Genomic DNA, 19,872 nt, shown 5'->3' with positions numbered 1-19,872 from the left:
CTTTTCACTGGATCCGGTGATTAGACGAGAGATGCACAAAACTTATATAGCCAAGAAAAGCCACGTGATTTATTTCTCAAGGCAGGAAAGCCCACAAGAACACCATAGGTAGTTCTCTCGTCGATTACACACACATACACAGATTCGTGTTGCGTGAACGCCTCTTTTATTTAATTCTCTTATAAGGCTTGCCTTACGACGTTCCTTGCGTCTATGTAATGATCAGCACGCCACCTCAGCATGCCGAGCCACCGAGCTGCGGGATCCTCTTGAGATGGATCTGTCTCTTCTAGGAGGTTAACTATAATATTAACCTTAGAATTACTAAGGAAAGCTTTTCACACACGTAGCTCTGCTCTAACGTAAGCCATAATAACACATACTTTGGCAAGGCTAAGGTAAGCTCTTAACTTGGACAGGTAGTCAAACATATTTTAAATTAGTAGGTTAAAAATAGATCAAGTTTGGCTCCACAATTAAACACTCTAAACAGACTTATATATATAGAACTAGTGGGTCTGTTTGTTGAAGTAAGTCTATTAATTCTAGTGGGGTTAATTTTCTGTTGTTCCCTTTTTCTCTTCTTGTCATGACTACTACAAGCTCGAAGTTTTCGCACATGCCATTGGTGGTGCATTTGAAGACCCCTTCGGAATTTCTCTTTTGTAACAATGTGTGGGAACTTCACATGGGCCTTCATAGGTTTGGTCTAGTAATGCATGTCATACAGCTGATCCATCCCAAACATTAGCTTCCTTTTAGTTTGTGAACCCCATGCACATGCCCTTTAGAAGGTGGCGATATCTTTTTTGTTAAACCCTATGACATTGAATGTCAGCTTGATTTTTATGGAGCCAATCTATTTCAAGGATCTCGTTGAAAACTCCCAAAGGTATAACTCTGAATTGACAGTCAGTTAAATTCCCATCTAGATTGAACTGAATACGATCTGTCTCAAGGTGAGTGAAAAGAATCTTCCCACTTGCCAATTCAACTTACATAGGTTTTCCTTATTTCTAATCTAAGACTAGTTTACGTAAGTATCCAGGGGAAATGAAAGAATGAGTACTGCCTGAATCAATTAAAAGCTTAAAAGGCTTACCCTGATACTCAGTTGGAGTATAAATGACGGAGAATTGATGGTTTGGCCCTTGGTTTTCAATTGCTGCATAAATCTGTCCTCTTTCTTCTTCCACTACTTCTGCTATTGTGACTGCTCTAGTTGCTGCAGTCTGAGGCAGAACTCTTTCTCTTTGGTTGTCCCAGTTCTAGGAAGGAGTTCTGAGGCTACTCTGGACAGAGGCAGATGACTGAGCTCGAGTTCTCCTAGGATTGCCCTGATTTTGACGAGATGGACCCTGATTTGACTGATAGGAAGGGACCGGTCTCTCTGCACTCTCGGTCCTTGACTTCCCTATCCCCTTGACATGGCAGGAGTCGGGCAGTATTTGAGCTGGTGACCAAAACCCTGGCATCCAAAACACCGGTTCTCAGTTCTGGGCTTATCCCTCTGAATTCTTGAAAGAGATGGGGCTCCTGAGAAAGTGTTTTGTGGGAAGCGTCTTCCTTCACTTCTGAATCTCCCAGTATCCTGATTCTCAATTGGACCTTGCTGCCTCTTTGGGGGAGGAAAGTTTGAAGTACTTCCCGGGGTTTGGAATCTTTGAAAGTTAGAGGGTGGAGGCTTTGGCGGGACCTTAACAATAAAGGCTTTGGCAAAGTCTTTTGCCATTCTTACTGCTTCAACCATTGAGATAGGTTTAGCATTCTTTACTAAGGCATCCAATGGCTCGTTCATTCCTCGAAGGAATCTGGCCATCAGCTGCTCTTCATCCAATTGAGGAGAATATTTGAGAAGGGCAAAAGCTTGATGGTACTCTTCAATTGCCCGGCTATCCTGCTTTAGTTCCAAGAACTCATTCATTTTAGTTTCAAGGAAGCCCGGAGGACAAAACCTCTTTCTGAGGTAAGCTTTAAGATCGGTCCAGGTCTGGGTATTCCCGTCAAGACGATTAGTCTCACAGTGATTCCTCCAAAAGTGACCCTGGCCATTTCCACAATCTTTAACCTGGTGAGAGTCATCTTGCTTCTCTCAGTGTAGTCAGTTACATCAAAGTATTCCTCAATTGCCTCAATCCACTTTTCCACTTCACCTAACTGCTCCCCTTCACCCTTGAAGGGACCAGGTTGGGATCTGTGCAGGGCTTTTCGAACATCCAGATCTAACTCTTTGTCATCGGTGTTAGAGGATCCGGTTGCCTTGCATGGGCCGCGTGCCTCATGACTCTGACAAAACGAGATTTTCGTGAACTTAACTTTGACAACAGATTTATGATTATTTATTTTTACGATTTATTCTTTAAACAAATGATTATTTCATCATACTTCATGAAACAAGATTTACTCTGATAATTTTATTAACTATATTCACAATAATGAAAACAATTTAGGATTTTTTTTGCAAAACATCGTTTATTATCAAAAGTTTTTGATATATACATAGAGCATCATGGCTCCCAAAATCACTGCCTCAATCGTATATGCATAAAGAAGCGAAACTGCGAAGGAGACATGCCATGGTACACACGATTCATTACAGAAAGAGGAGGTGTAATTCTACTTCTAGGGATAAAGCGGCTAAGAAGCCTAAAAACTCGGCATGAAATTCTAAAGTTCCTGAGTGAATGATCAAAGAGTTGTACATGTTGAACAATGCTGAACAAGCCCTAGCCTTATCAGAATCATGGCTAAGGAAATATTTTACCTAAGCCTCTAACGCTGACTGGTACTGACATTAATACATCGTCCTCCACAAAACCATATATACCGACGTCGCTCAAGAGGATCAAGAAAGTAAAGACTCTCAAAATGACGTGCAAGTCTCACTCTACTTACTCGGGTCTAGCAGAGTTGATGAGGCGCTCAAATGCAAAAGCTATCATATCTTGACTCTGGGAGAGTTCAGGAATGCCAGATAGATTCGGGGTATCCATCTATAAATTTCCAATTCAATTTATGAGCTTTCAATTTTTGAAGTTCATTCAACATAAATTTAACAAGCAAAAACATTTTTTCCCAGATTTACTTTTAAATTTTAAGCAATTTATGATGCTGTTACGTAAATTTACAACAGCGCTTTGATACTAACTGTGGGATCCGATTGCCCCCTCTACACACCGGATTCTCGATTATTGCTGGCAGAGCGGAAGCAGCTCCCTCTTGCGTAAGGCAGGGTTTCCCATGCGGGGCCTCGCCCTCGAATGTCCGGGTACGAGACTAAGCTGGTGGCCTCACCCTCGAATGTCCGGGCACAGTCGTTGATCTATTCATTTGAGAAGTCTTTAGGTTATTATTTAACTATTTCAGTTCTAAGCGTATTCCTATTAATCAATTTTTTTATTAAAACTCTACTGGTTCTAGCCTTACCCTATCCGGCCCATGGGTTAGCCATTGCCCAACCACTGGAATTGGTAGAACCAGACAAGTATTGACCCACCCATAATTGAATGTCTTTCTTAACTTTTGCTTTAGAATACAAATACGCACACACTCCTCTTTAAACTTTAATTTATAAAACAATCCATCGACAACAAACGATTATTGGTTACAGATGTCATAACTCAAAATTTCCATTCAGTCCTTGTTTCTCATAAAACAGTATCACTCTGGACTCTCTGTTGAGACCAGTAGGTCAGCAATGAGATCCAGTGTGACAGATTATAATAAGTTTCTCGTCATCATACATATATATATCTTCCACGACATGCGCATGGGTATCCTAAGCACTGCGAGCCTGTGCATCGCCTGGTTAGAACCCTCCAGGATCTTCCTTAGGTGTCCTGGCACTTCACTCAGGGAGGACCGCTTCATCGGCCCTCGCCCATCGTACCGAAAGCACACCATTTTACACCATACCCAGGCTCGTCAAGACCTGGGCAGGTTTTTACCGCGTGAGCCGTCCTTTGAACACTCCTCGCCTGCTCTTGCAACCGAACTTCCCTTAGAAAAACACATATACCAAATGCTCCCTCCCAACATTCTGGCGTAAGACGGTCCTTTAGGAAAATAGAGTTTATATGCAAGTTTTTCAGTTTTGATTTTCTTTTGAATACAATGAGTATATTCTAATTCCGTATCCCAAGACTTCTAGATCACAGGTCTGGATTCCCAAGCAGAATTCCTCGAATTATGAATTCTTGATCCTCAGATCCAAATCAAAGGTCTCAACTTAGTTTCAGATTTGGTGGGTGATTTGAGCATAGATTACTGAACTGGTCATATCGTCTTTTCTTGAAACTGATGAAGGAGTTACGTCTTGGTCATAGTCTGATTCAGGGTTTGAGTCTAGAAAGATTCACCTTGAAATATCTTTCTTGAAGGGTAATATTTCAATTACTACTTTACTGAATTTCATTCACTGAGTATTTTGCTTAACTGAATTCAAAACTAGTCACATGATTTCCTATGAGGAATAAATTAATCATTTATCTAAAATTCAGACTTCGATAGTTTTTCTGAATTTACTCATTACCATCCTAGAGAATATGAAATGGTAAAATTTTTCCTCACTGAGTATTTACTTATTCATTTACCAATATTCATGGGATTTAAACAATGATTAAAGAGAACTCTCATTTTAATTTAAAAAATTTTATATATGCATCTATTTATGCATAAAATGTAATATTGATGAAAGTAACACTTTTATAATAAACAAAAATTCTTTTATGCATCATTTTACGCATAAAAATCAATATTGATGAAAGTAACACTTTCATAATAAGAAAAAATTCTTTTATGCATCTATTTATGCATAAAAATCAATAGTGATGAAAGTAACACTTTTATAATAATAATAAAATTCTTTTGTGCATCTATTTATGCATAAAAATCAATATTGATGAAAGTAACACTTTGATAATAAGAAAAAAATTCTTTTATGCATCTATTTATGCATAAAAATCAATATTGATGAAAGTAACACTTTTATAATAAAAAAATTCTTTTATGCATCTATTTATGCATAAAAATCAATATTGATAAAAGTCACACTTTTATAATAAAAAAATCTTTTATGCATCTATTTATGCATAAAAATCAATATTGATGAAAGTAACACTTTTATAATAATAAAAAATCTTTTATGCATAAAAAATAATATTGATGAAAAACACTCTTTTATGATAAAAATAATAATCAATATGCATCTTTCTATGCATAGAATTTAAATCTAATGAAAATCACTCTTTTATAATTTAAAAAAAATTAATATGCATCTTTCTATGCATGGAATTTAATTTTAAAGGAAATAACACTTTTATAATAAAAATATTTTTACTATGCATATTTTCTATGCCTAGATTTAAAATAACACTTTTAGAATACACAAACGATGGGGATTACTCTTTTTGAATAATAAAAGGTAATACGTATTTCATAAAATTTAAGAAAATTTTTCCATAACCTGCTTTGTATGACTGACCATTTTTCAGTTTTTTCTATTCTTAATTTACTTAAAAATTATCCCCCATTTGTTTCAAGCATTCGAAACTAATCAAACTCCACTCTTAAAAGAGAAATAATATGAAAAGTTTAATTCAAACAGTTTGATTACTTAACTAGGATAAAGAAGGGCTGAATTTAAGAATGAGAGAGGGGGAAAGCCTTTCCAGAGCAAGGCATAGCATCAGATTATCATTTTAAAGATAACAAAAAATTAGAAAACCATTAAAAGAATAAGAAAAAGTAGGATTTCAAACTTACATGAAATTCTGGGAGCTTTTCTTTGGCTTGATGGTTTGAGGGATCTACTCTTGTTTGCAACGAGAGTGGCCATCAGTTCTTTAGAAGAGGGAAAGGTCAAAAACTAATGAATCTCTCATGCGTTCTGAGTTTTCGGGATTCATAGGCCACTGTATAATCTTCCTGCATGAGTGCACCTCCCAGGGCAAAACCACTGTCATCAGTTATTACTACCTCAAAGCGTAGAGAGAAATCTGGTAGCTTTAGAACGGGATTGGTTACTATGGTGGTCTTCAACTTATCAAAAGCACTCTAGCACCTGGTAGACCATTGAAACGGGATATTCTTCTTAAGAAGATTAGTCAGGGGGGAAGCTATGAGAGCATACTTTGGTACAAAAATTCTATACCAACCAGTCAATCCCAAGAATCCTCTGACTTCTTTCATTGTCTTTGGTTCAGGCCAATCTATGACTGCTTGGACTTTTGCGAAATCTGGAGAAATTCCATCTTTTGATACCAGAAAGCCCAAGTATTCAACATGGTCGGCAGAGAAAGTGCATTTGCTCTTTTTTGCAAAAAGTTGGTGCTTCCTTAGAATCTCCATAACTTTTCTAACATGAGCTTCATGGTCAGCTGCATTCTTTGAGTAAATCAAAATATCATCAAAGAAAATAAGAACAAAATAATCCAAGTATTCTCTGAGAATATCCTGCATGAATTGATTGAATGTAGCTGGGGCATTTGTCAATTTAAACGGCATGACAGGGAATTCATAATGCCCATACCGAGTATTGATGTGGCTGTCTTCGGGATATCTTACTCATTAATCCTGATCTGATAATACCCTGATTTGAGATCTATCTTTGTGAAGATTTGGGATCCACTTAGCCTGTCCAGAAGCTCATCAATTCTGGGGATAGGATACTTATTCTTAACTGTCAGCTAATGATTGAGACGTATGTAGTCCACAGAGAGTCTTAGCGTTCCATCTTTCTTTTTCTGAAAGAGAACTGGCGCACCCCAAGGTGAAACACTGGGTCTTACAAACCCTTGTTCTAACAACCGTCTAAGCTATTCCTTGAGTTTGATGGCTTCCGGAACTGGCATTTTGTACATGCGTAGGGCTACTGGCTCTCCGGGGGTCAATTCTATCACATGATCTACTTCCCCAATTGGAGGCATCTTTGTTAATTCTACTGGGAATAAATCATCATAATCACTTAACCATTCAGGTTCTTTAGCTTTTAACTTTGAGTCTACTAGATTCATTTTGACAACAAAAATGAGCTGCTTCTTTCTAAGTCCTTTTAGTAACTTAGAAGCCTTTACTAACTGCATACTTGGGGATCCTAAAATTCTGGTTTCTTGAACTTTATTTTCATGGAGGTCACAGAAGGAAATGGTTCCGTTATGACAGTGAATGTCAGCTTGATTTTTATGGAGCCAATCCATTCGAAGGATCCCGTCGTACACTTCCAAAGGTATAACTCTAAACTGAGAGTCAGTTAAATTTCCATCTAGATTGAACTGAATATGATCTGTCTAAAGGTGAGTGAAAAGAATTTTCTCACTTGCCAATTCAACTTGCATAGGTTTCCCTTATTTCTAATCTAAGACTAGCTTACGCAAGCATCCAAGGGAAATGAAAGAATGAGTACTGCCTAAATCAATCAAAAGCTCAAAAGGCTTACCCTGCTACTCAGCTGGAGTATGAATGACGGAGAATTGATGGTTTGGCCCTTGGTTTTCGATTGCTGCATAAATCTGTCCTCTTTCTTCTTCCACAACTTCTGCTATTGTGACTTCTCTGGCTGTTGCAGTCTGAGGCGGAACTCTTTCTCTTTGGTTGCCCCAGTTCTGGGAAGGAGTTCTGAGGCTACTTTGGACAGAGACACATGACTGAGCTGGAGTTCTCCTAGTATTACCTTGATTTTGACGAGATGGGAAAAAGTGAGCTTTTAACCAAGCAAACTGATTCTAGAATTTTTCAAATCAGTTTGGTCAATTTTTGGCCATTTTTGGGTCAGTTTAGCTCACTTTTTGAAACTAGACTTGAATTAGGAGAGAGGAGAGATGAAATATCTCAATTTTTGGGAATTTAAAACTCCACCACACATGTGAGATAGGCTCCTCCTTCATGAGGGAGAATGCCCACATCTGAGGTGTCAAAAATTCATTTTTTTAGTATTTCCTTTGGTCCTTAGTCCACTCTTCATCTTATGTGAGTATTTACTCATTCTTGGGAGGGATTTTCTTTATTTCTTCTATTTATCTCCTCCACACATTTGGATGAATGTGATTGGCCCCTCAAAACCTTAATTTAAAATTTTCAAAAAATCTGGACCTCTAGGATAAGGCCTTTTAAACAGATTATAATTGATTTCTAATGCACCTTCTAAAAATCTATTTGAACTTCTATTTCAAGGGAATTTATTTTAATAAGAAGAGATATTTTTCCATCCAAAAATATCTAAAATCTGAATAATCTCTCTCTAGAATATTTTCTCTCTCTAGGTAAAAACAGGTGTAGAAACAAGATCTTTTATACATCTGAAGAGGGATTTGATTATAGGGGAAGATATTGGACATCTTGAGAGGCTGGGGAGGAATATTACAATATGGGCAGCATGGTTGGTCGTAGTTTACACATACACAGGTATGGCTCCATCAAACCTTTTCACATACACAAAGTTAATCTTTTATGCATTCTATTTGTCTTATATTTTAATCTTATATGCAGGAGGGCTTGTAGTCAGTCCAACCGACGCCATGGGGACAGACTACCCCACTTAGCTAGTCGACGCCATGAGGGTAATCTACCCCACTTGCTCTGTCGGGGCAGACCACGCCTTTGATAGGTGTGGGGCCGAGTGGTGCAAGCCCATCATGGTATGGTTGTGATGAGCTACACCACCTTCCTCTACTAGATCCATCCCCGCTGTCTCACGTATGTCTTCACCACCATGACGGTGACGTAGTAGGGAGTCTAGGGGGTAGTAGACGTGCTAGCGGGGGCAGAGACGGTTGCTTTTGCTTTGGCAAAAGCAGCACTAGGTCTCCCGATATGTCTCCCCAATAGGGGGCTCATCATCTACACATTAGGACCCAACCCCCCAGAGACCCATTCCACCGTTCGATCCACGCCTCCTACCATACACCGTGGATGTGGATAGTGCCCTCGTGATGGATGCAATAGGAAAGCAAGTCATGAATCGTATTCATGTACTTGCGAGTCTAGAGTTCATGAACTCCTTCAAAAAGTGGAAAGCACAAGATGAATTTTCTAAGGAATGTGTTTTTATTTATGTGCTTAAGTCGGAGTTCCCCGTGCCACATGCGAGTCTGTGCTTCTCTGAGGGGTGGATGAAGCGGCACATCAAGCTTTTCCTCTCTAATAGGAGAGCAAATATCAAGAGAACAGCGAGAAATAATTTGGAGAAGCCTAGCGTGTGTACGGCCAACGGATGGAGGCACGCACGCAGTTTCCTGAAAAAGCACCCAGGTGCTTTTTAACAACAAGCAACGACGACGAGTGCTTCCCGAATATGGAAGCGAGGGGCTTCGTACTTTGGCTCTGGCAGAAAATCCCCCTTTCTTGCTCGTCTCGTAAATATCATTTCTTCTCTCCTTTCATTTCGTTTTGTACTATATTGTTTTATTCAAATAATTATATATTTTCTTAATTGTTTTTTGTAGAGGGAGGTTGTTGGGCATGACCCAACAAAGGAGAAATATGACTATGGGTATAGAGCCCCCCGTTTGTAATTGTGGGCGTGGATGCGTATGCAAGGTGTACGCTTGGATGAGTTCGTCTTGGGGACTCAAGTTGATGAGGTAATGTGTTGTCTAAACCATTCTCTTTTCTACCTCTAATTATATTTTAATGCTCTTGCTTACCCTACGCTTGATGGCATGTATGCAAGATGAAGGGGAAGAAGAAGAGGAGGATCTAGATTATCAGCGTGAAGCAAGTGACGAGGATGAGGAATCGGATGATCAAGATCACTCGGAATCCGATGAGGATTCCAGTTAGACACCCACCTCTTCATATCTCTTCATTGTAAAAACTTTATGTATATATGGCCAAAGGCCCAAAAATTTCTGAAATATAATAACTTTTTGGGCTCAATTGCATTCTCCACGATGTATGTGTTTCTTATATTTGTGTTTTTGTTACAAATCTGAATTTGTGACTTTGTTTTTTTTAAAAGAGTTAGGGCAGACTGGGGAGTCCTTTACAGACTCCCCAATGTGTGCCAGCTCTTTTTTTGTTGTGCAGAGCATTCACTACTCTGAACAAAATATCGCTACAATTTTTGCTGCTTAGTAGAGCGAATCCGTTGCAGCAAAAATAGCAGTGTTTCTGGCAGCGAAAATAGCCCAACACCTAGCTGCCCTTCTAGTTATAAAAACGCTGCTATTTTTCGCTGCTAGACTCTCATTCTCTTGTACTGTTACCAAAGTCTGAGGATGCACCTAGAAGCAGGAGGGGGGAATGTTAACTGGAAGACCACACCGGTATACATCAACAAGCACACACACTTGCATGTATGACAAGCTTAATGGACATGTGCATTAGTCACAAGTGGAGATGATCTGTCTAGAATGAGCCAATAGTATGTACAAGTAGTGCAGAGTCACTAAATGATGTACACACATAATGGACACCACCTTAAAGATCCTTGTCCACCCTCACTTATGTGTGGTCCGCCTAAGCGAGAATTAATAACTAGCTCCAATCATTTTACTTCATGTATAATCCAAGTGAAAGAGTAAGCATCCATTTAATGTGTGCTTTGACTAGCCTAGATAAGGTTAGATAATAAGTGGGCACCCAATGAGTTATTAGGTGTGGACACCCAAACTTATAACTCCTTTGTTTATAAGTGAATTTCTCTAATGAGAAAGGGGCATTCCCTTGAGTGTTGATTGAGAGTGTGCTCTTTCTCCTAGATCTCTATCCCTTCCTTTTACTGTTTGGTAGTACTTGTGTGCTAGTGAGCGTGTGTAAGTGGAAGAGAGAGAGAGAGAGAGAGAGAGAGAGGGCTATTGTTTTTCATGGTGGAGCATGGTCTTACAACACTTGGGAGTTCCAAGCTCTATGTGGTCAGCTCTTGTGGTAACAATAGGAGGCGGGTCTTCTCAAGTGCTAGCCAAAATCTTTGTAGCTATGTCTTCTACAAGATGGCAGATAAGCAACCATGTTCCCAATGAGAGGTGAAAGGTAAGTCCCTACATAATACATATATAAGTCCCTTCATCGTTCCTTACCATCTCGGTGATGGCTCAGGGTTGATGGTTGTCTGGGCGATGGTGCTCAGGACGAGGGGCTATTGTCCACTGCCCAAACTGGTTCTTAACGAGGCCCTTGTTTCTTTCTTGCCACCAAAGCCCAAAGCCCTGGAAGCCATCCAACACGTGAAGGTAGACCTCAAGGTTGTGGTGGAGATTAAGGTTTCGTGTAGAAAAGAAGGCAGCAGGCTTCTGGAGGTGCGGGGAAACATGACTATCGATGCGGAGTTCTTGACCCGCGTGGAAATAGGCCCATGGCCACATGCCGCAATAACACCTGATAGCCCTCTTTCCTTCACCCAGAATCCAGGTATCTTAGGCACTGTGTCATGCACATTGACCACCCTCAACACCTTCAACCCCACCTGCTCTACTCTGTGCTTGAAGGCCCAGTTGCCCACCCTAGGCCCAGCTGCCTAGATCCGCCGCTCAGCTCACCTACATTGTTGGCAGATATGTCGTAGCCACTCAACAGAGCCAGTGCCGCCCCAAGACTTTGCCCTGTTATGGTTATGCTCACCTCCTCCGCTTCATACGTTTTCAAAAGCCTCTTGAGCTCCCGTGCCAGCTGCTCCCTGGCGCTCGTCTCATTGAACTTGGACCCCGCCTTCTTGGAAGTGTACAAGCTCAGGAAACCTTTTTCCACCCTCAGCTTTCTCTGGCCAGGCTCAATGTCCGGACAGATCTGAACATCCGTGAGATTTGCCACCCATTCTGTCTGCGTCACTGTGCCCCTCCATGCGACGACGACGTCTCTCCTACCTAGCCGTTTCGTCTCTTTGTCGGCGGTCACCGCCACGTAGCCAATCCAGTTGGAGTCTCCGCTCCATCGCTCCGATGCATCCCTCTCTGAAACGAGGAGGAACTTGGGCAGCTGGATGTCCAAAGTGGCGAAGAGGTAGCCGGTCACCTCAAAGCCGCAGTCCTCCTTGTCGACCTTTTCAAGAAGATGGCGGGGGCCATATTTACTGCTGCCACAGTAAATTGAGTGAGTGTCAAAGTCGAACGCATCGTAGTTAACCTGCGCGAGCTCACCATAGCGAATGATCTCAGCGCGGAGGGTTGGATCGATCCAGGCTTTGCTATTAATGCTAACGGGAGGGGGCTCCAGTACAGAGCTCATATTAGCGGCTGAGATGATGGTAATGGGCGATCGAAGTAGCAGCTTGTAATGCACAAGGGGGGAGGGGGGGGGGGGGCAGAAGCCGCGCAAAGCTGTGCAGCAAGCTTTTCACTGGATCCAGTGATTAGACGAGAGATGCACAAAACTTATATAGCCAAGAAAAGCCACGTAATTTATTTCTCGAGGCACGTAGTTCTCTCGTCGATCACACACACACATACACAGATTCGTGTTGCGTGAACGCCTCTTTTATTTAATTCTCTTATAGGGCTTGCCTTACGACGTTAAATTCCTCCCCCTTGCGTCTATTTAATGATCAGCACGCCACCTCAGCATGCCGAGCCACCGAGCTGCGGGATACTCTTGAGATGGATCTCTCTCTTCTCGGAGGTTAATTATAATATTAACCTTAAAATTACTAAGGAAAGCTTTTCAGACACGTACCTCTAACGTAAGCCCTAACAACACATACTTTGGCAAGGCTAAAGCTCTTAACTTGGACAAGTAGTTAAACATCTTTTAAATAATTAGGTTAAAAATAGATCAAGTTTGGCTCCACAATTAAACACTCTACACAGACCTGTATATATAAAACTAGTGGGTGTGTTTGTTGAAGTAAGTCTATTAATTCTAGTGGGGTTAATTTTCTGTTGTCCCCTTTTCTCTTCTTGTCATGACTACTACAAGCTCGAAGTTTTCGCACATGCCATTGGTGGTGCATTTGAAAACCCCTCCAGAATTCCTCTTTTGTAACAATGTGTGGGAACTTTACATGGGCCTTCATAGGTTTGGTCTAGTAATGCATGTCATACAGCTGATCCATTCCAAACATTAGCTTCCTTTTAGTTTGTGAACCCCCTGCACATGCCCTTTAGAAGGTGGCGATATCTTTTTTGTTTTATCAGCACCGCTGAGAGCGATTGAAATAGTGGGGCTGTCATTTTTTATAAGTGTTGCTCTAGTGGTGAGAATAACACGAAAATTAATGGCACTTATACCATGGGATATAGCACTGCTTATACCGTGTCTTATAACAACGAATATTCCAACACTTATAGTGTTAAAAAAAATAGTGTCGCTTATAGTAGCGTTTACAACAATATTTATGCCCCGACACTTTTTAGTTCCTTTTATAAAATTCACTCTATAAACGTAGCTATCCCCTCTTTTTGTTGTATTATTGGTGAGATGAACCCCGTGTGGTCACATCTATATGCATAAAAACTTCAAAACATAGCTCACATAGAGAATACATTACATAAAAAGCTTATGCATAAAGCCTTAACACATAGAGCTTAATGCATAAGGCTTATGCATAGAGCTTAATGCATGAAGCCTCATGCATAGACCTCATTCATAGAGCCTCATACATAGAGCTTAATGCATAAGGCTTATGCATTGAGCTTAATGCAGAGAGCTCATGCATGAAGCCTCACACATTGAGCTTAATGCATAGACCTCATTCATGAAGCCTAATGTATAGAGATCATACATAAGCCTCATGCATAGAGCCTTAATGCATAAGGCTTATGGATTAAGCTTTATGCATAGAGTTTAATGCATAGAGCTCATGCATGAATCCTCATACATAGAGTCTCGTGCATGAAGCCTCATGTATAGAGCTCATTCATAAGCCTCATGCATAGATCCTTTATGCATAGAGCTTAATACATAAGGCCCATGCATAAAGTCTCATGTATAAAGTATCATGCATGCATAAGGCCTAGAGCCAAAACATATGCAAGAAAAAAATCATCGCGACACTCGAAGGTGCAAAAATAACAAAGATCAAGGTGGTGAAGGAGCTTACCTCTTATGCTTTGTGATAAGGTTTTTACACGGTTGATCTTATTTGGATAATAAATCCTAAACCTATCCACACAAAAAAATAAGATAATCAAATTTTTTATTTATGCATTAAGCTTTATACATAAGGTTATGCATAAAGCTTAATATAGCTTATGCATGAAACCTTATGCATCAAGCTTCATGCATAGAGTCTCATGCATAGAGTTTCGTACATGGAACCCTCATTCATAGAGCTTAATGCATAAAGCTTAATACATAATACTTATGCATTAAGCTTAATGCATAGAGCTTAATAAATAAGACTCATGCATAAAGCCTCATGCATAAGGCCTAGAGGCAAAACATATGCTAGAAAAATAATCCATGGCACCCGAAGGTGCAAAAATAACAGAGCAAGGTCCAAGGGCTTACCTCTTATGCTTGTGAGAAGGGCTAGTACACAGTTGGTCTTCTTTTTGGAGAAGAAACCATAAACCTAGCCACAAAGATCATTAAGATAAGCAAAGTTTCTATTTATAAAAAACTTATTATAACAAGTTAAGCATTCAAGAAATGCAAGAGAGCAAGCAAAGAAAACAAGAGAAGCAAGCAATAAAAGATTAAAGAGAAGAAAGAATACAAGAGAAGAAAGTAACGAAAGGTAAGTCTCCAACTCTAGATTGTGCACTTTCAAAAAACAAAATATTAAAGAAAACAAAGAAGATAAGGTTATGGAACATACCTTGATAGAAGGAGGGCTTCTGCGGAAGATGAGGATAAGGGGTTGTAAAGGTGAGAGAGAAGGGTTGGAGATAAGGTAGCCTCCAAAATAGCCTATAGATAGTAAACATAAGAATACCAAAAGTAAGTAGCACAACACGAGAGGAGATGATGGATAACTTAATTGAGCCCAAAGCCTTAATTGACGAAGATCAGTTACGGCAAGCCGCTTACACTGCACTCTACGTGAGGTGTGCAAACTCCACCCTTTGTGCGCCCTTGGAGTTCCTAAACCTGCAAACCAGGTATGGTTGGAGAAATGCTAGTGTTATAAGCCTCTTTCAGTGAGCCCTTAGAGTTTTTGGTTAGCAATTCATAATTTTGACATACCATACCCTTTACAAATAATATTTAAAATTCTCTCAAACTCTTTGTAGGCTCATGAGGGAGGAAGATGCTTCCTTGGGACAACAAGATGCCAAGCACTAGGCTGCATGCTAGGAGAGTATTGACGGCACTTGGCATGGATTACGGATGTATACATCCATGTGTCAGTGATTGTGTGCTATTTTGGGGTGCTCATAAAAATGAAACTCAATGTCCAAAGTGATTTGCAAGGTACCATGATTCATCAAAAGTTAGAGGTTTTTTCCTATCATACCCTACATTCAACACATGTTTCGAGCAAGTCTATTGGTTGTTGAGCTCATGACATGGCATGAACACATCGTTCCACGATGAGGGTCCCGATGGATTCACCAGCATGGAAACACATAGAAGAGGAGTGGTCAGACGAGCCTCATCACTTACGACTTGCATGATCCACTTGGTCTCAAATCGACATAATGGACCACATGGCGAGTGGTAGTAGTGAAATACGATCTCCCTACTTGGAAATCAATAAAGAAGGCAAAAGCATAAGGTCAAGAACATGGATCTATACCTTGAACCTTTGATCAAGGATCTTGAGACACTATGGCATGACATACAAGTGCATGATGTGTCTAGATCGCTTGCACAACATAGCTCACCATAGCGGACGACCTCAGCGCGGAGGCTTGGATTGATCTAGGATTTGCTATTAATGCTAATGGGAGAGGGTCCAGTACAGAGCTCATATTAGCAGCTCAGATGATGGTAATAGGCGATCGAAGTAGCAGCTTGTAATGCACAAAGGGGGGGAGAACCCGCACAAAGCTCTGCAACAAGCTTTTCACTGGATCCGATGATTAGACGAGAGATGCCCAAAACTTATATAGCCAAGAAAATCCACGTGATTTATTTCTCGAGACAGGAAACCCACAAGAACAGCATAGGTAGTTCTCTCATCGATCACACACACATACATAGATTCTTTTATCAGGCTTGCCTTACGACGTTAAATTCCTCCCCCTTGCGTATATATGTAAAAGAACGCCTCTTTTATTTAATTCTCTTATCAGGCTTGCCTTACGACGTTAAATCCCCCCCCTTGCGTCTATTTAATGATCAGCACGCCACCTCAGCATCATCATGCGGAGCCACCGAGCTCCCAGTATGGCGGGATCCTCTTGAGCTTAATCTCTCTCTTGTCGAGATTAATTAGAATATTAACCTTAGAATTATAGGAAAGCTTTTCAGACACTTTTTTGTTCTTGAAGGCCCTTTGGTGGATGCAATGCAAGCATTGCACTACTCACGCATAGGGTTTAAACTTGGGTCCAATCGTTGGGGTAAGGTAAAGTGGACCGGGTTAGATGACTTGGGCTAGAGCCTACTAACACTTTTCACACACCTTTAGATTTGAACTTTTATATCTATCAATCCATGCAACGCTTTGTGAACTCAAAACCTAGGCAATTCAATCAATCTCTTGTATATCAATTATGCCTAGTTTGACATGGCAGCACATATCGAATTTTAGTGCCCTATACATTTAGTTTTCTTATTTAGATATGCTTTCTTGCATTGTTGTTTTGATTGAAACAATAATTGGATGGCCTCGACTAGTTTTTTAAGTATTCACACCACACCACGACCGCAAGTTGCCCTATACAGTGCCCTTTTGATGCCTACGACATGGCCTTATAATCAACTTGACAAGTTAAAAATAGTCAAGATTATCTTGTTTGAAAATTTTTAATGGAGATGCTTTTATAACACAATGAGCTTTCATTGAGATGCTTAATTGTTGTTCTCTGCATATTATGAACACCACACCAAATCGCTTCTTTGACTACTTCCACTAGCCTCATTCCCTTCCTCTCACAGTGTGAGATGTGCATATGTATGAACACTACTTACTATAAATATGTATGCCTCATGTATGTGTACATGTGTGTGCACATGTGTACATGTATGTGTACATGTGTGTGCACATGTGTACATGTATGTGTACATGTATGCCTCATGTATGTGTACATGTGTGTGCACATATTGTGCACATTCATGTGTGTAAGTTCACACATCTCTCTCTCTCTTTTCATGTGTGTAGGTTCACCTCTCTCTCACACACACACAAACACACACACACACACACACACATGTATGCACTCACATGTGCACCCTCTCACACACACACACACACTCTCTCTCTCTCTCACTACTGTAGGTATAGACCCTTGTGCTGAGATAGTGTACATATGTGTGTGTGTGTGTGTGTGTGTGTGTGTGTGTGTGGACATCTATGTGTGTGTACATGTGAATTTGTGTGCCAACTGTGTGTGTGCTACCTTTGTGTATGTGCACATGCGTGCGAGCATGTGTACCTATATATGTCAAATAGTGTGTGCGCACGTGTTTGTCTAAGTGCACTATCATGTAGTAAAGCCTTAATCAAGGGGTGTCATGCTACCCTCATGCTTAAACTGTGTGTGTCATCTATGTTTGTGTGATCGTGTTTGTCAACTATGTGTACACACACATGTGATTATGTGTCGCCTCGTGTGTGTCTCATGCTACCCTCATGCTTAAACTGTGTGTGTGTCATCTATGTTTGTGTGATCGTGTTTGTCAACTATGTGTACACACACGTGATTATGTGTCGCCTCGTGTGTGTGTGTGTGTGTGTGTGTGTGTCGGTGTATGCACATGTTTGTCTCTATATACATGTGTGCAAGGGAGTGTGGATGTGCATCTACATGCTTGTGTGTATGTGGATGCATGTGTGCATGTACATCTATATGTGTGTGCGCATGCACGAACACTTGTATATGTACATGTGTGTGCATGCATACCTACATGTGTGTGTGCGTTCGCATGCTCAAGTGTGTGCATGCATGTGAATGTGCATGTGTATATTTGTGTGTTGTGCATGTGTGTGCAAGTATGTACACGCAAGTTTGTGTATACACCTGTCTATACATTTATGTATATACACATCATGTGCAGTTGTGTGGGTGTGTGTGCATGTATATGCACATATGTGTCAATTCTATGTGCATGTGCAAGTGTGTGTAATTATGCATGTGTCAGTTGTGTGTGTTTATTTATATATTGCACACACTTGGAGTACACTTTTATGTATTAAAGCCTTAATGAAGGGGGCTCTTATGTTACCCTTATGTGTGTATCGACTCGGTGTGTGCATGCATATAGTATGTGTGTCACGATAAATCCCATGTGCATGTATAACGCCGTGTGTGCTTTTACGTGCATGCATTTATGTGTATACACGTGAATGTATCTCTATATGCATACTTGCAAGAGAGTGTGTGTGCATCTATGTGCATCTGTGTGTGGATGCATGCACGTGCATGTGTGTGTTCATATATATGTGTGTGCACGTGCATGTGCGCTTATGTGTACATGTATGTGCATGCATACATACACGTGTGTGTGCATGCATGGGTATTTGCATGTGTATATTTGTGTGTTTTGTGCATGTGTGTGCAAGCATGTGAGTGTGTGTGTATGTGTCATGTGCACACAGGTCTATGTGTGTGATTGGGAGTGTGTCGATTTTGTGTGCACGCATGAGAGTGTGTGTGTGTGTGTTCCTATATGTATGCACGTGTATACATCTCTCTATATGTGTGTGCAAGAGAGTGTGGGTGCGCATCTATGTGCCTCTATATGTGGATGCACGTGTGTGATTGAGGGTGTGTGTGTGTCATGTGCACACAGGTCTATGTGTGTGATTGGGGGCGTGTCGATTTTGTGTGCACGCTGTCGTGACGTGGGCGGTGTCGCTGGGAAAGCGCGAGGCTTCTGGCTGTGAGAGTAAGTGGTTGAACTTCAAGGGGCATCTCAAGCAGAAGCTAGTACCATCAAAGATCGAGTACCCAACTATACATGTGCATCCTCAAAGCCAATATTGGACACATGATACATATAATAAACTGACATTAACATGGCTTGTTTCATTTCATATGGCTTTGGATTCCAGAAAGTCACCTCATGGTATTCACATGAAGATATACATGGCCATCATGGAGCATCAGAGGCTCAACATCAAACAAACTATAAAATCAAAGCAAACATAGACACCTCATATACATGACCAAACCAACCATCTTATGGTTCCAAAACCCAAGAAAAACCATAACATTATGACCTCATGATCAGCAGCAGCATCTTCATCTCGTGTAATATATTTGGACCTGCCAAGACAGCAAAGGGCTTCTCGAATCCCATAGTCAAACATCTCATGGTAGTAGGCTCTCCAAGCCCCACATCAGAGTGCATTCTCTAATATGATAATCATGTCTGCTTCCGTAATCATCTGGAAGGCAGCATCCATATTGCATTGTTGAGTTACGGAAACCCTCTCTAGAACACATGAGGTTCAGCACTCCTTCACATGATCCATTATACCAGTTTCTCAAAATTCCCCTCCAGGAAAGCACCAGCTCCTTTCTTCCTTCAGACAATGCGCGCACTTTTGACCACCCTCCTTTGATAAGCCTATTTCAGCTCATTTACACCTGACATCAATGCATTTTCAATCCCTTCAAGCTTATCAGTTCTTTCCGCTTTACCACATCACATCTGCTGGCTGCAGCATGAATGTTTGACAGCAAGACATAAGGTGCAGCATTCTCAGGCTCCAGTGCAAATATGTTTTCGGCAGCTCGCTCTCCTCGCTCCACATCACACGCAAGGCGACTGGCCTTTTTCTTCCACGCCTCCTCTCTGCAAGCCCATCAGAGCCTCCAGCTCTTCTCACGAACTGGACCCTCTTTTCCCCACGTGCCCTCTGCGCCAGTCAGCTGCGCAGCTCCGCTT

General features: G+C 40.9%; 1 pseudogene; it reads right to left on the bottom strand.

Annotated features, from left to right (window-relative positions):
- Positions 1–11,406: 11,406 nt before the first annotated feature.
- Positions 11,407–12,159, bottom strand: LOC147609502 (phospholipase A1-Igamma1, chloroplastic pseudogene; annotated as a pseudogene).
- Between the last annotated feature and the right edge of the window lie 7,713 nt (positions 12,160–19,872).

Source organism: Cibotium barometz, chromosome 51 (assembly GCF_041138505.1).
Source record: "Cibotium barometz isolate CiBa-2024 chromosome 51, ASM4113850v1, whole genome shotgun sequence".
Taxonomy (NCBI): Eukaryota; Viridiplantae; Streptophyta; class Polypodiopsida; order Cyatheales; family Cibotiaceae; genus Cibotium; species Cibotium barometz.
This window is presented reverse-complemented; position numbering and strand designations above follow the sequence as displayed.